We start from the raw sequence: 14,467 nt of genomic DNA, 5'->3' as shown, positions 1-14,467 counted from the left end.
GTCTGCCTATACTGCTGCTACAAGAATGTTACTGGGGTCTGCCTATACTGCTGCTACAAGAATGTTACTGGGGTCTGCCTATACTGCTGCTACAAGAATGTTACTGGGGTCTGCCTATACTGCTGCTACAAGAATGTTACTGGAGTCTGCCTATACTGCTGCTACAAGAATGTTACTGGGGTCTGCCAATACTGCTGCTACAAGAATGTTACAGGGGTCTGCCTATACTGCTGCCACTGAAATGTTACAGGGGTCTGCCTATACTTCTGCCACGTAAATGTTACAGGGTTCTGCCTATACTGTTTCTAGATAAATGTTACTGGGGTTGCCTATACGTCTACAGAAATGTTACAGGGGTCTGCCTATACTGCTGCTACTGAAATGTTACAGGGGTCTGCCTATACTGCTGCTACTGAAATGTTACAGGGGTCTGCCTATACTGCTGCTACAAGAATGTTACAGGGGTCTGCCTATACTGCTGCTACAGAAATTTTACTGGGGTCTGCCTATACTTCTACAGAAATGGTACTGGGGTCCGCCTATACTGCTGCTACTGAAATGTTACAGGGGTCTGCCTATACTGCTGCTACAAGAATGTTACTGGGGTCTGCCTATACTGCTGCTACAAGAATGTTACTGGGGTCTGCCTATACTGCTGCTACAAGAATGTTACTGGGGTCTGCCAATACTGCTGCTACAAGAATGTTACTGTGGTCTGCCAATACTGCTGCTACAAGAATGTTACAGGGGTCTGCCTATACTGCTGCCACTGAAATGTTACAGGGGTCTGCCTATACTTCTGCCACGTAAATGTTACAGGGTCCTGCCTATACTGTTTCTAGATAAATGTTACTGGGGTTGCCTATACGTCTACAGAAATGTTACAGGGGTCTGCCTATACTGCTGCTACTGAAATGTTACAGGGGTCTGCCTATACTGCTGCTACAAGAATGTTACAGGGGTCTGCCTATACTGCTGCTACAGAAATTTTACTGGGGTCTGCCTATACTTCTACAGAAATGGTACTGGGGTCCGCCTATACTGCTGCTACTGAAATGTTACAGGGGTCTGCCTATACTGCTGCTACATAAATGTTACAGGGGTCTGCCTATACTGCTGCTACATAAATGTTACTGGGGTCTGTCTATAGTGTTACTACAGAAATGTTACTGGGGTCTGCCTATGCTTCTGCTACAGAAATGTTACAGGGGTCTGCCTATACTTCTGCTACAGAAATGTTACAGGGGTCTGCCTATACTGCTGCTACATAAATGTTACAGGGGTCTGCCAATACTGCTGCTACATAAATGTTACTAGGGGGTCTGCGTATACTTCTGCTACTAAAATGTTACAGGGGTCTGCCTATACTTCTGCTACAGAAATGTTACAGGGGTCTGCCTATACTTCTGGTAATGAAATGTTACTGGGGTTTGCCTATACTTCTGGTAATGAAATGTTACTGGGGTTTGCCTATACTTCTGGTAATGAAATGTTACTAGGGTCTGTCTATACTGTTACTACAGAAATGTTACTGGGGTCTGCCTAGACTTCTGCCACATAACGGTTATTGGGTTCAGCTTATACCTTTGCTACAGGAATATTATAGGGGTCTGTGTATACTATCAGTGCACTAAGTCTTCCCATCGCAGTGTTCTACCTATCTGGCCCCCCCCAAAAAAACAGACTGACTAGGGCATGGAGTGTGGGCCGAAGCCAACATGTATTTTCTCTCACGTTACCACAGCTATGCGGGGCACTGCAATGGGATTTCTTTATGTACCTTCTCTGGGTTTCTGGGACCCACCTATGCTGTGGGTGCACACGGACTTCCCATAGCAGTGTTGTACCTGCCTGGCACTTTAAAAAAAAAACCAGACTGACTAGGGAATGGAGTGTGTGCTGAAGCCAACATGTATTTTCTCTCATGTTACCACAGCTATCCGGGGTACTGCATTGGGCCAAACAAGAGGATCGATACAGCGCTAATGAGATGTTCACAGCTACGCTAGCATCGGAGTCCGCTCTATGCCCGTGATTGCAGAGGGTTTGTGCAGAGGCCTATGTCCTCGGCGCAGTGAATTCTGCCATGCTTGGGCACTCTGATTTCTTTATGTGTACTGTCTTTGGGTTCCTTGGACACACCCATGCTGTGGGTGCACACAGACTTCCTATAGCGGTGTTTTATCTGTCTGGCACAAAGACACTGACTTGGTTAGGGTGCAGAGTGCAGGTGGCTTTCCCCTTGCGTTGTCGATGAGGTATCCGACACCCAAACACAATGAGTAGTGTGTGGACACGTAGATTCCCCATTGCTATGTCACGCGCAGCACCTTGGGCCACACAAGGTGTTTGCTGGGACAGTGGCAGACCCAGGGCCCGCTCACATACTTCCCACACAGAGTATTGCTGCATTGTGGAGATGTGTAGAAGTGCTGGGCTGGCACCTGAGTCCCCTTTATGACCACGTTTGCAGCTCCTGACGGAGGTGGCCCAGGATTGCAATGACGATGGAACGTCAATTTCTCATCGATTCTCAACAGCATTGTGGGCTATCGCCCCCCCTCCCTTTTAAAGAAGGTCGCTATCTGGCCCTGCCAACCCTCTGCAGTGTGTGCCTCCGGTTCCTCCTCATCACAGATGCACTTGGAAATAGACATGAGGGTGGTGTAGCTATGAAGCGAGCATGTGGCATGAGGGCAGCTGAAAGCTGGGCAGGGACACTTTTGTGTGCGCTGAGGACACAGGGTTGTGTGGTGGGTTGGGCAGCATGTAACCCAGGAGAAGAGGCAGTGGTGTGTCCCGCAGGCAGTGATTGTGTTTGGTTGGAGGTAGTGTGGTGCTTTGCTAAGGTGTGCCTTGCTAATGAGGGTTCATCCTAAGTAACAATTGTTAGGGGGGGGGGGCACACTCCTGCCACTTTTGTGGCTTAATAGTGAGACTTGGGAGCCTGAGATGCAGCCCTGCATGTTGCCCCTCGCCTGCCCTATCCGTTTCTGTGACGTTTCCATCACTTTCGTAGGTTTTCCAGATTTTCACAAATGAAAACCTAAGCGGAGCATAGGTCATATACAAAAATGCTCGAGTCGCCCATTGACTTCAATGGGGTTCGTTACTCGAAACGAACTCTCGAGCATCGCGGGAAGTTCAGCTCGAGCAATGAGCACCCGAGCATTTTGGTGCTCACTCATCTCTAATGCCCAGTCATTCTCTACAAAGCCAAGTCTCCTTGTAGTGATCCTCTGTTCCCTGTAGAACAGCCAATGTAAATATGAGGCTTTCCACTTGTCAGGAAAGGAGAAAAGCCTCTGCAGTAGCATTCAGTATATTGAAGAAGACTATTCTCATCTTTTCAGAATTGCACAGCTCTGTATCTTGATGGCAAATATGAACCCTGCACATGCCCACTGAGTGTTTGTTGTATTATTTCATTATACAGTATATGTTTTCTAAGGAAAGGCATACTGTGGATGTCACATCGTTACACCTTTACTACTCTGGATCACGTTTCCTTTGTTCTGAAAAACTAGCACAAAACAATGTTGTCCCCAGAACCCTTCCCAGGTAGCACAGAATAGTACAGTAGCAGCACCAAGGAGGACCAGAAAAGCGAAGGAAAAGATGAGACTGATATTTTTAGGCTAGATTCACTTCAAATTAAAAAGAGCTATTAACAGCCTTTTGACATGAAGATAATTTATGGGATAATACTTTTAAATACATTTTGCCTAGAAACTTCGTTTATAGCAAAGTTAAATAGGTAATGAAATAATACCTTCAGGTTTTGTAACAGGAGCTGCAATAGAATTAAATTAACATGCATTAATGTATTCAGATAAATTATGAAAAATAGTAATAGTATCACTGAAAACATGATAAAAGTGAGAAAATGATTTTGTGTTTAGTAATTGTAAAGGGAAAAAAAGGTTTAAACTACCAATACTACTGCAGTTTGAAAGGGGAATTAAACTGTAGGTACCCGAGCTATCACAATGAAAATGTGCCCTTGCACTGCAGCCTGGTCTTACATTTTCCCTAAATTCTTGTCCCTAAGCATTTCATCTTGTAAAAAAAATCATCAAACTAACTTAATATTAGGATCACGCAACACTGAGCTAGCCTTTCGTAGTATATGACTTGTGTGGCTGCAAAGGATACATCACCCTTCTCAAATTCATATGATGCAGCTCTAGCCAACAGAAGGGCTGCATGGTCCCTCACCACAACATCATTGCTCCCCCATAGAAGACAGCTGTCACACCCACTAGTCAATATCCTATCTTCTGCACATGCAGCAGGAGATGTCAGCATCAGCAGCTCTTATCATGGCTCTCACAACTTCTATCCTTTAATATCTGAGAGTAGCTTCTCTCTGATTGCAAACAGCATATTAGTTGTGAGAGCGATGAGGAAGGACAGCTAACATCTCAGGCTGTGTGTGGAGAAGATATTGTGCTGACTAGTGGCTAAGGATTCTTTTACATGAGCCGATTCTATTTTGAATGAGCGAGTGACATCACTGCTAACTCATTTGCACACTGTTTAGACAGGTAAATCCATCATTGGCTCGTTCAAACAAGAATCGTACAGTCTGTGTATAAGCGAATGCAGGGACTTAAAAACTGCTGTTTAAATGGAACAATAAGTGAACAAGCCAACGATGATACTATGTGAATGAGATAATAACAGTGATGTTAAAATAGAAGGGATAGAGATGATACTGTGAGATAATATTTGGGGGGAGATGATACTGTAGGGGAGAAATGACAGTGGGGTGATTGAGATCATATGGGAGGGAGAGGAGAGAAATTAGAGATAGAGGATATGTGATAAATGGGGGAAGATCATATTGGGGGAGTTATAATACTTGGGGTTAGATGTAGAGGACCAGTGTATACAAAATATAGCAAATAAGAAAACAATTTACAAAGTTGCTGTACTTCTCATTTTGAATGCATTGAAACTATTTTTAAAAATACTGTCTGTGATAATGACATAGCCTTTTATTTTTTTTGCTTCTATAAGGCCTCCTTCCCACGAACGGATTTCCACCGCGTAATTCGCGGCGAAAATCCACTGCATTGCCCGCAGCTATTAGGTTCTATTGCACCTAATAGCTCAGGGCACACAGTGCGGAATTCCGCACCGTGAAATCTCCCGTCCTCACCCGCGGCATGCTCTATTTGCCGCGGGTGTACGCGCTGACGGCTTCCATTGCAGTCAATGGAAGCCGTCTGTTCACGCTATCTCCCGCTGTAACACAGCGGAAGATAGCGTGAAAACGCTTTCCTGCCTACCGCCGCCATGTCGCACGTCACATGACATCGCCGGCCGCGTCATGTGACGCGGTGGGCGTGTCATGTGGCGCGGCGGCGGTGGGCGGGGAAGCGTCATGCGGGAGCGAAGACTCCGGATCCGCTGGTAAGTATGGGGTCTCTGGGGGGCGCCGTGACGGGCTTCGCCACGGAATATTCCACGTCGGAGCCCGTCACGCTCGTGTGCAGCCGGCCTAATGGTTGTGTAGGAGGTACGGGGAGCATCTAAATTTCTGCAGAGGACACCATCTTACTAAAGGCCATTGCCGAATCAATATGATGATAATCAATAATGTGAAGAACCACTCAGGTCAGGCACATACTGACAGGATGCCTGACGTACATGTGGCAATGACATATAGAGCTAAGCTGTTGAAAAACGCTGCAGGACTAGCAGAAATACATTCAGCTCCTTGACAATTTGTCTTTCATGATGTTTTTTTTCCTGAGAATAAAAGAGGATTTTAGTAGAAGCCTACTTACCTATTTTTTACATTTGAATCTCAGAAAAGCCCATATGCGGGAATGGAGGTGAGCACCAAAGAAAGAGATCGTCAGAGTCAGTGGGGCTGTGGTTGCAAAACCATGTAGTCTGCCCCACTAACATGAGGACATGACAAGTCCTCTTTAACAATAGTTTTTCCACAATAAACAAATCAATTACTTCACTTGGAATACTTTCAGTAATTTTTTCTGTAATTTAATTTACCTTCACTGTAAACAGTTGCCACATCAACTAGAAAGAAACACATACATAATGTGAGAAATTAGTTGCACTGTTTGAAATAAATTATAAACAGCATGTATCTACAGTAAGTTGTTACATAAAAGAGAAAAAAGCATATTAGCATATCCAAGGTTTAGGGCTCATTCACATGGGCGTATTTTTGGTCCGTATAACGGACTAAAATCATCCACTAAAATCTATTGGAGCATTAAAGAATCACAGTGAATATGCATGTTACATGCGTATCCAATGTGTATTTTACACATGTAGTCAGAAGGCAGTGTAAAAGAAAAGTGAATAAGTGCTAAAAAAAAAACATACATTCCCCAAATAGCTATATATACATGCATGCACCCATGTGAATGAGCCCTTAAAAGATAAATGTCAGACCCTCTCCTTCAACACACAAACATATACAACCATACTCCAAGGATAAATATTACTAAAGTGTTTACCATATTATCCATAACAGAAAGTATTAAAATATACAATTAAAACAAGTATACAGTAGAATACGCAGAGTAATCTATCATATTCCGCATATACACCATATTCTTCTTTTAAAAAATTGTTAGTGAAATCCAAATAGAATACTGTATGAGGTCTCGGTCAGACGAGCGTGTGTTTTGTGCGCGCATAATTCCCACTTCTGAAAGAATTAATGGGTTCCTATAGAAGCGTTCATATGTGTGAAATTTGAAGCGCAAAATAGCGCGCCACTAAAGAAAGATAGGACATAGCTGTGCAGTTTGTAGGAGTTTACATTGACTCCTATGGGAGCAGGAGTAAATGGAAACTCCTGCACAGGAAATAGCTTCTGGCCAGAAGCACCTTTTAAGGCTGGGTTTACACAGGGCAGATTTGTTGTGGAAATTCCATCCAAAATTTCGCTGCGGCCGCTAATCCTGTGATTAGCCAGTCATGTGGACAAGATTTGTCAAAAATCTCATCCACACAGGATGACCAATTCATCATGGCAAGGCTGGCAGAAGCCGGCGCTGTGGTGCAGATTCCCCGGCCGCAGCATGTCAATTTTTTTCCAATTGCAGCCGCTCTCTTCTCTATGGGAGCGGCGGCCACAACAGCAAAGCATGCGGCCAAGCCGCTCCAAAACTTGTGGCTAAGTGCCACTGTTTTTGAAGCAGCGCTTTCCTGGCGGAAATCTTCTGTTTTTTCGCTGTGGCCAAACCACAAGATATCCAGCAGGATTCCGCCCAATGGGAACCCAGCCTAAATGGGCCGCTGTTAACCCCTTAGTCCCCGTGGGGATGAGGGGACTCCCTGAGGGTTCCATCACAGTGTTCAGTGATGAGGGGACTGCAGCAGGGGAAAAAAAAGCCTCTGTCACAGCTGTGGCAGAGGAGGCGATGCTATCCCATTGCTTTCAATGGAGCTGACGCTGAGACAGCTGTGGCAGGTGATTCTTTCGTCACCGCTGGGTGTCCCTTCATTACTGAACACTGTGACAGTACTGCCACAGGGTTCAGTGATGAGGGGACCTTTATGGAGCAGCTGCGCTTCTACAAGAACAGCTGATCCAGTGAACGAACAAAGGTCCATGCGCGGCGCATATGAAACTTTATCTGTTCACGCGTTTTGTGCAAATGTGTTGAGTGCATTTTTTTTCTGCATATAGGCGAACAGACAAACATGCTTGTCTGACCTTGGCCTAAAAAAGTATGCAATGAAAGTGATTTAGCTATTTGCCATCTTGACACTAAAAGCACTAAAAACAAAATGAGCCTAAAAAATTAGGTAAAATTAGTTACAACGGTGGTTTAAGTAACGTGTGTCAGAGAGGCATGCCGAATTCCTGTTTTTGAGTGAAAATGTGTGAGAGCTAAATACATATATTCCTTAAGCTAAGCACCTTTCTATCCAATAGATCCCACTCCACTCGATGCAGGTGCCAGCTATTTCTTACAACTGACACCACCAGCAACAGCTGCAATCAGCACTGTGGGTGATCGCAGCTGTTAACCCTTTAAATGTCGCCTTGAATTCTGAAAGCAACATTTAATTTCCCTGATCAGTGTTTAGCCAAGGACATTCTGAAAGCCCCCAGGACTGCCATTGCAGTTTGCCTATCAAGCCATGCCTGTGGCGTAGTTCGATCACAATCTAATCTAATACTATGGTATTACTGACATCATACTGCAGGAGCAATCAAACCATTGCAAGTTCATGTCCCCGGTTGAGGACTAAAAAAATGTAAAAATTAGTTTAAATAAGTTTTATTATTGAAAAAAAAATAAAAGCAGAATTAAAGTTTAACCACCCCTTTTCTCATATATATACTAAAAAAGCTAAATAAAAAAACCTCCAAAACATATTTGATGTTGATGCATCCATAAAAGTCTTATCTATCTAACACATTATTTGCCCCGCATGGTGAATGTCATAAAAAAAAGCACGTCAGTACTACACTTTTCTAGTCACCCTGTCTACAAGAAAAAGTTCGATAATAAGCAATCAAAAAGTCATATATTCTTCAAAAAATGAGCCCTCGCACAACTATGTTGTAAGAAAAATAAAAAAGTTATGGCAGTCAGAGGATGGCAGCAGAAAATAATTTTTCCAAATACATTTTATTTTTTAAAACTACTACAGCAAAAAAATAATCGTACTGACCCAGAGAATGAAATTATCATGTCATTTTTGCTGCAGTGTGTATACTGTGGAAACAAGACCCCTCCCGTCCCCCACCAAAAATGGGGAATTTCAATCTTCTTTTCTTCAGCACATCATATGGTACGTTAAATTGTACTATTGAAAAATACAACTTGTCCAACAAAAAACAAGCCTTCAGACATCTACGTTGATGGATAAATAAAAGTGTTATCATTTTTTAAAAGTGGTAAGGAAAAAAGGAACATGAAAAAAAGCCTGCTGCATCCTTAGGGTGGCTTCAGACGTGCGCGCACAAAAAAACGCTTTTATTACAAGCAATGCATTCCCTACGGTGTGTTCACATGTCCGTGCCTGTAAAGATAGGACATGCTTGCACAATAGGGAAAGCATGCATTGTCTTCAATGGAGCCGCGTCTGCTTCCGGTGGCTCCATTGAAGACAGGGGTCTGCCGGCAATCCGTAATTGTTTTTCAGGGAAGGGCTTTAAATATAAGCCCTTCCCTGAAAAACAACAATTTTAGTGTAAAAAAAAAAAACGTACCTGTCGCCCCTGTCCTGTTCTCTTGATCAGCTACTGCAGCTGTCATCTGTGATAGCTGTGGTAGGGAATTCTTCATTCCCTGCAGGGATGAAGAATTCCTTTGCTGCATCTGTCACAGATGTGGCAGGTGCAGCAGGGAATTCTTTATTTCCCGCGGGGATGAAGAAAACACCTGCCACATTCGTCAGATGTGTTCTTCATCCCCGCGGGGATTTAGAATTCCTTAGCTGCATTTGTCACAGATGTGGCAGGTGCAGCAAAGAATTCTTTTTGCACCCGGGGATAAAGAAAATATTTGCCGCATGCAGCAGATGTGTTCTCCATCCTCGCAGCGACACGGCAGCGGCAGACAGGTACGTTTTTTTTTTTTACATTAAAATTCTTATTTTTCAGGTCTTATATTTAAAGCCCTTCCCTGAAAAACAATTCAGGGGTGCAGCCAGACCATTGCCTTCAATGGAGCCGCCGGCAGCAGCCGCAGCTCCATTGAAAGCAATGCACGGACCTTCATACACGCGTGTTTTTGCATGTACATGGGTGCGCACCTATGTACGCACAAAAACACAGTCGTGTGAATCCGCCCTTAGTGCTCATTCAGATTAGCGTGTTTACGTGCATACAGATGTCCACACAAAACCACGCGTCTATTCAAACCATTGGTTCCCTATAGTGTGTTCACATGTCTGTGTTTTATAGGCGTGCAAATGCACGTACCTGCAAAACATAGAACATGCGTGCACCATAGGTAAGTGGTGAGTGTCAATATTCCACGTCGGAAGTCTCCTTGTCACTGAACACTGTGACAGCACTATCACAGTGTGACATGTGAACACACTATAGTGAACCAATGGTTTGAATAGAGGTGTAGTTTTGTGTGGATGTCTGTACGCACGTAAAACACTCATCTGAATGAGCCCTAAGGATGCAGCAGGCTTTTTTTGATCTTTTTTTTTTTCTCACCACTTTAAAAAAATTACAGCTCTTGTATTTATCCATTAACATAGCTGTTTGAAGACTTGTTTTTTGTTGAACAAGTTGTATTTTTCAATAGTACTATTGAACCATATGATGTGCTGAAAAAAAGAAAATTGAAATTCCTCTTTTTTTGGTGGTGGGACGGGAGGGGTCTAGTTTCCACAGTATAAAGACTGCAACAAAAATGACATGATATTTTATTCTATGAGTCAGTATGATCATTTTTTGCTGTAGTACTTCTTCAATGAATTCAATGAATGGCTGAGCACTGCCTGTGACTGGCTGAGTGCTCAGCCAATCAGACGCAGCCCTTTCAGCAGGCAGGGATTTAAAATCCCTGCCTGCTGAAAGAACTTCATTACAGTGCAGAGACCCATGCGGCTAGACACGCCTGAACCCCTCCCTGAAAATCACTGCAGGAGTTGCCGGCAGACCATTTTTTTCAATGGGACTGCCGGCAGCAGCTGGGGCCCCATTGAAAGCAATGGTGCATGGACCTGTGTTTACACATGGTTGTGTGCGTATGTGGGTGCGCCAGTTTTGTGCGCACATATCTACGCACCAGCACATGCTCGACTGAATGAGCCCTTAAGGGGTTAAAATCATTAAAAATGTTTCAAAATAATACTTAATCAGTTTAAAAGACTTCAACTAGTACCTGCATACTCTGTAGGTGTTGGTGATGCTGGTTCTTCTGAAATGAAACTGAGTACTTTAATAATAATTCCCCAAAAATGTACATGTTAATGAATGAAATGCAAAAAATGAAAGCTTAATGGGTAAACACACCATTCAGGCAATCTTTGTTGCATATCTTACAGTGATCCATTTCAACACATTTAAAGGATATGCAGCTTAGTTTGTAAATTCAAGTTTATAATATAGATTCAGTGAAGTAAAAAATGTGATGGGCGTAGGCGCAACTGAATGAAATATAAAATTCAGTAGAATACAAAAAGTAAGCCTAGCTTCTCAGTTTTATTTTTAAACTAGTATAAAGAGACACGTTTCAGGGCAACGCTCCTTCCTCAGTTAGAGCTGGTGATACACCTTGTGTTAGCTGTTGGTATTCGCATGGTGTACCAGTCAGAGCGGCCGTGCTCTGAGTGGCTGAATCCTAAAACATCAGGCTCAGGAGGATCACAATCCCAACAGTTACAGCCCCACTGTGCCCCCCTACCCGGGAGGAGTTGATAAAGGTGTAGCTTGCCCCATTGTGTCACTGATTTGGCTGGCAGACCTGAGTGGCATGGGGAGGCCTACAAGACTATTGTCTTGACAGGCAGGATGGCACAGGCAAAAGCCGACATCACGCATCCTCCTCAACTGCTGTGACACCCGGAGGAGAAGCCGGTGGCTCCGCACCTGCAACTTCTGACCTCCTCAGCTAGAAGGAGGGAGGAGGAGAGGAGTCCATGGATACATGATGGGAGCCCGAGGCCTAGCTGGGTCTTCAATACTGCTGCCTGTAGTAACAGGGAGGTCCGAGCGTCAGCCAGCAGCTAAAGACCATAGCTGAGAATAATACACAGGAGAAACACACCAGGTCAGTGATGGGGGAATATGAAGGGGAGAGCCGCTGATAAGTTAGGTGCTGCTCCCAGCGTGATAATAGAAAGACTTTTCCAGCCTGAGGCGCAAGCCGGAGGGTATATTGGAGCATGTTTCCTCACTCCACAAAACAAAATGCCTAAGAAGTCGAAATGAGGAGAGGATCCAGCTGAATCTTGCCAAGGTGGCTACTGCCTGAGGCCTTAGTCAGACGGGTGATTTTTCGCGCGATTTGCGGATCGCATGACGGATGCGCATCCGCAAATCGCGTGACCGGTGCGCGCAAATCGCCCGCAAATCGCCCGAAAATCTGCTCCTAGCCGCGTTTCATTAGAAACGGGCCGGAGCTGTCCAGCGCATTGCATTCAATGGAGACGGCAATATAGCCGTCTCCATTGAAAGCAATGCGCTGCGGGCGAGCCCGGGATGAATTGTCGGTAAGGGCTTAAATATATAAGCCCTTCCCTGCAATCCATCCTAAAATGTGTTAAAATAAAAAAAAATTGTATACTCACCTTCTGCCGGCAGCCGGAGCTCCGCGCGGCCGTCATGCAGTGGGTGTGAAGGGGGTGTGAGTCAGACCTGCCCCCTGATTGGCTCAGCACTGAGCCAATCAGAGGCATGCCTCACTCACACCCATTCATGAATTCATGAATGGATGTGAGTCAGACCTGCCCCTGATTGGCTCAGCGCTGAGAGGCAGCAGTCACTCACCCATTCATGAATTCATGAATGGGTGTGTGAGTGTTTTCAGCCTCTGATTGGTCAGGGCTGTGACCAATCAGAGGCAGATCATTCAGCAGGCGGGGATTTTAAAGCCCCGCCGGCTGAATAGTGCCAAGAAGCAGTTCAGGAGAACTGACAGCGGCCGCGGCTGGACTCCGGCTGCAGCGGAAAGGTGAGTATACAATTTTTTTTTATTTTAACACATTTTAGGATGAATTGCAGGGAAGGGTTTATATATTTAACCCCTTCCCGACAATTCACCCCGCGCACGCCGGCAGCCCATTGCTTTCAATGGAGCGGCTGTATTGCCGCTCCATTGAATTCAATGGGCAAACATCGTTCTTCTCTGCCACAGCTGTTACAGCTGTGGCAGAGAAGAATGATTTGTCTTCTATATGTTCTCAATGGGGTCGGCGCTGCTGCCGCCGGCCCCATTGAGCGCATATACAGAAGAGAACAGGAATTGCAGATCGCAGATAGGTGCGATCTGCGATTTTTTGTTCTATAATTTATCGGACGAGCGCATAAAAAGCGCTCATGTGTCCGATACCATTGCAAAGCAATGGTTTTAAAAAATCGCCGGACGCATGCGCATGCGCAAATCGCGGCTAAAAACGCCCGTCTGACTAAGGCCTGAGTGAGACATTCTAATCATCCAAAAGAAGATCAGTGCAGGACCTGCACGCAATATTCCACATACTGAAATTAGTAGCACCATAGAAGTACATTACAATGATTAGGTGTTTACATTTAGAACAGAATTGTATGGATATTTCTAGGGGGAAAAAGTAAACAGAATATTCTTGTGAAATTGTATATTTTATTTGCTATGTACTTAAGTAGAAGAGCAATTTTGCTTTTCTTCTTGTAAACAGAAAATAACTGAACTAAATCGACAGATTCTCTTCACAGTATAGATTAAATATTTAAAACGAAATTTTATTGTAATTCATTAAAATACAACCCATAGGGCACACCAAACAAAAAAACCAAACATTTGCAGCCTTCCAGGACTATGTGGTGATGTTATTCCCCCATTCTGTACATGAGAAGAAAAAACTCTAATCAGTAGGACGCCCTGATTTATATTAGTGAAGCAAGATCAATTATTTTCCAACATCCGACTTCTTGGAAAGTTATATCGATTACTGGTTATTAAGCCATAGGATAACCTCCTATCACTTATATCAATTCTTCATGAAAGTGGATAGTGGATTTTCTTTTTCAAGAAGAAGTAGATTTTATCCTTCATAGATAACTGCCACTATTCTCCCATGGGTGCTACTGATATAGCTTATTGTTTCATGAAACGACAGTTTCTGTACTTCGTGTCTCACTTCAAAAATATCTTCTGTATTTCGCATCGAACTTCATATATACCTTCAACGCGTTCATCAGGAAGTATGTTTATTCCCTTATAGATGGGTTTAGAAAATAAACACAGAATATATTTCTAATAGATAGTATTTTCTAATCGATGCATATAGGTCGTTTTGCTCAATCGAACATAAGATGGATCATGCCCAATATTCCACTTAGTCGCTTAAAAGTTATTGGGAGAGGTATAATGCCTAATTTGGTAATGTGGCTCGTCTCTTTCTTACAGGAGGAGGGGGTTTATATATAGTGTAAAGGTGGACCATGGATAAACTAATTTCGTGTATGACTAATTAGGCTCCAGCTGGTCAAACCTAGGACATATTTGGGGATTTTATCACTTAAACCACTCAATTCACCAATATCCCCCATTAATAGATGTCAGTTCCTCTGGTTTTTGTGTGAGCTTCGTATTAACTTGTTGCTGTAGTGTAACCTTGTTCGTAGGGATTCCTTTCCCAGAAGTGGGATGTAGTAAAATAATTGATCTTGCTCCACTAATATAAATCAGGGTGGCCTACTGATTAGTTTTTTTCTCCTCATGCACAGAATGGGGACCACATAGTCCTGGAGGGCTGCAAATGTTTGTTTTTCTATGTTTTTTTTCTTTGGTGTGCCCTATGGGTT

The 14,467-nt window shown here is 43.8% G+C and overlaps 1 protein-coding gene across 1 annotated transcript in view; it reads right to left on the bottom strand.

Moving 5' to 3' along the window:
- Positions 1-10,893, bottom strand: part of LOC136611931 (integumentary mucin B.1-like) — a 73,209-nt gene extending 62,316 nt beyond the window's left edge. Inside the window, exons 1-3 of the mRNA XM_066591917.1 lie at positions 10,845-10,893; positions 6,022-6,048; positions 3,773-3,793 (exon numbers count right to left, since the gene is read on the bottom strand). The gene's annotated coding sequence lies outside the window, so the exon portion shown is untranslated. The remainder of the gene's footprint in view (positions 1-3,772; positions 3,794-6,021; positions 6,049-10,844) is intronic.
- Between the last annotated feature and the right edge of the window lie 3,574 nt (positions 10,894-14,467).

This window comes from Eleutherodactylus coqui, chromosome 2 (assembly GCF_035609145.1).
Source record: "Eleutherodactylus coqui strain aEleCoq1 chromosome 2, aEleCoq1.hap1, whole genome shotgun sequence".
NCBI lineage: Eukaryota > Metazoa > Chordata > Amphibia > Anura > Eleutherodactylidae > Eleutherodactylus > Eleutherodactylus coqui.
The sequence above is the reverse complement of the archived record's forward strand: the minus strand, read 5'-3'. Positions and strand labels throughout refer to the sequence as shown.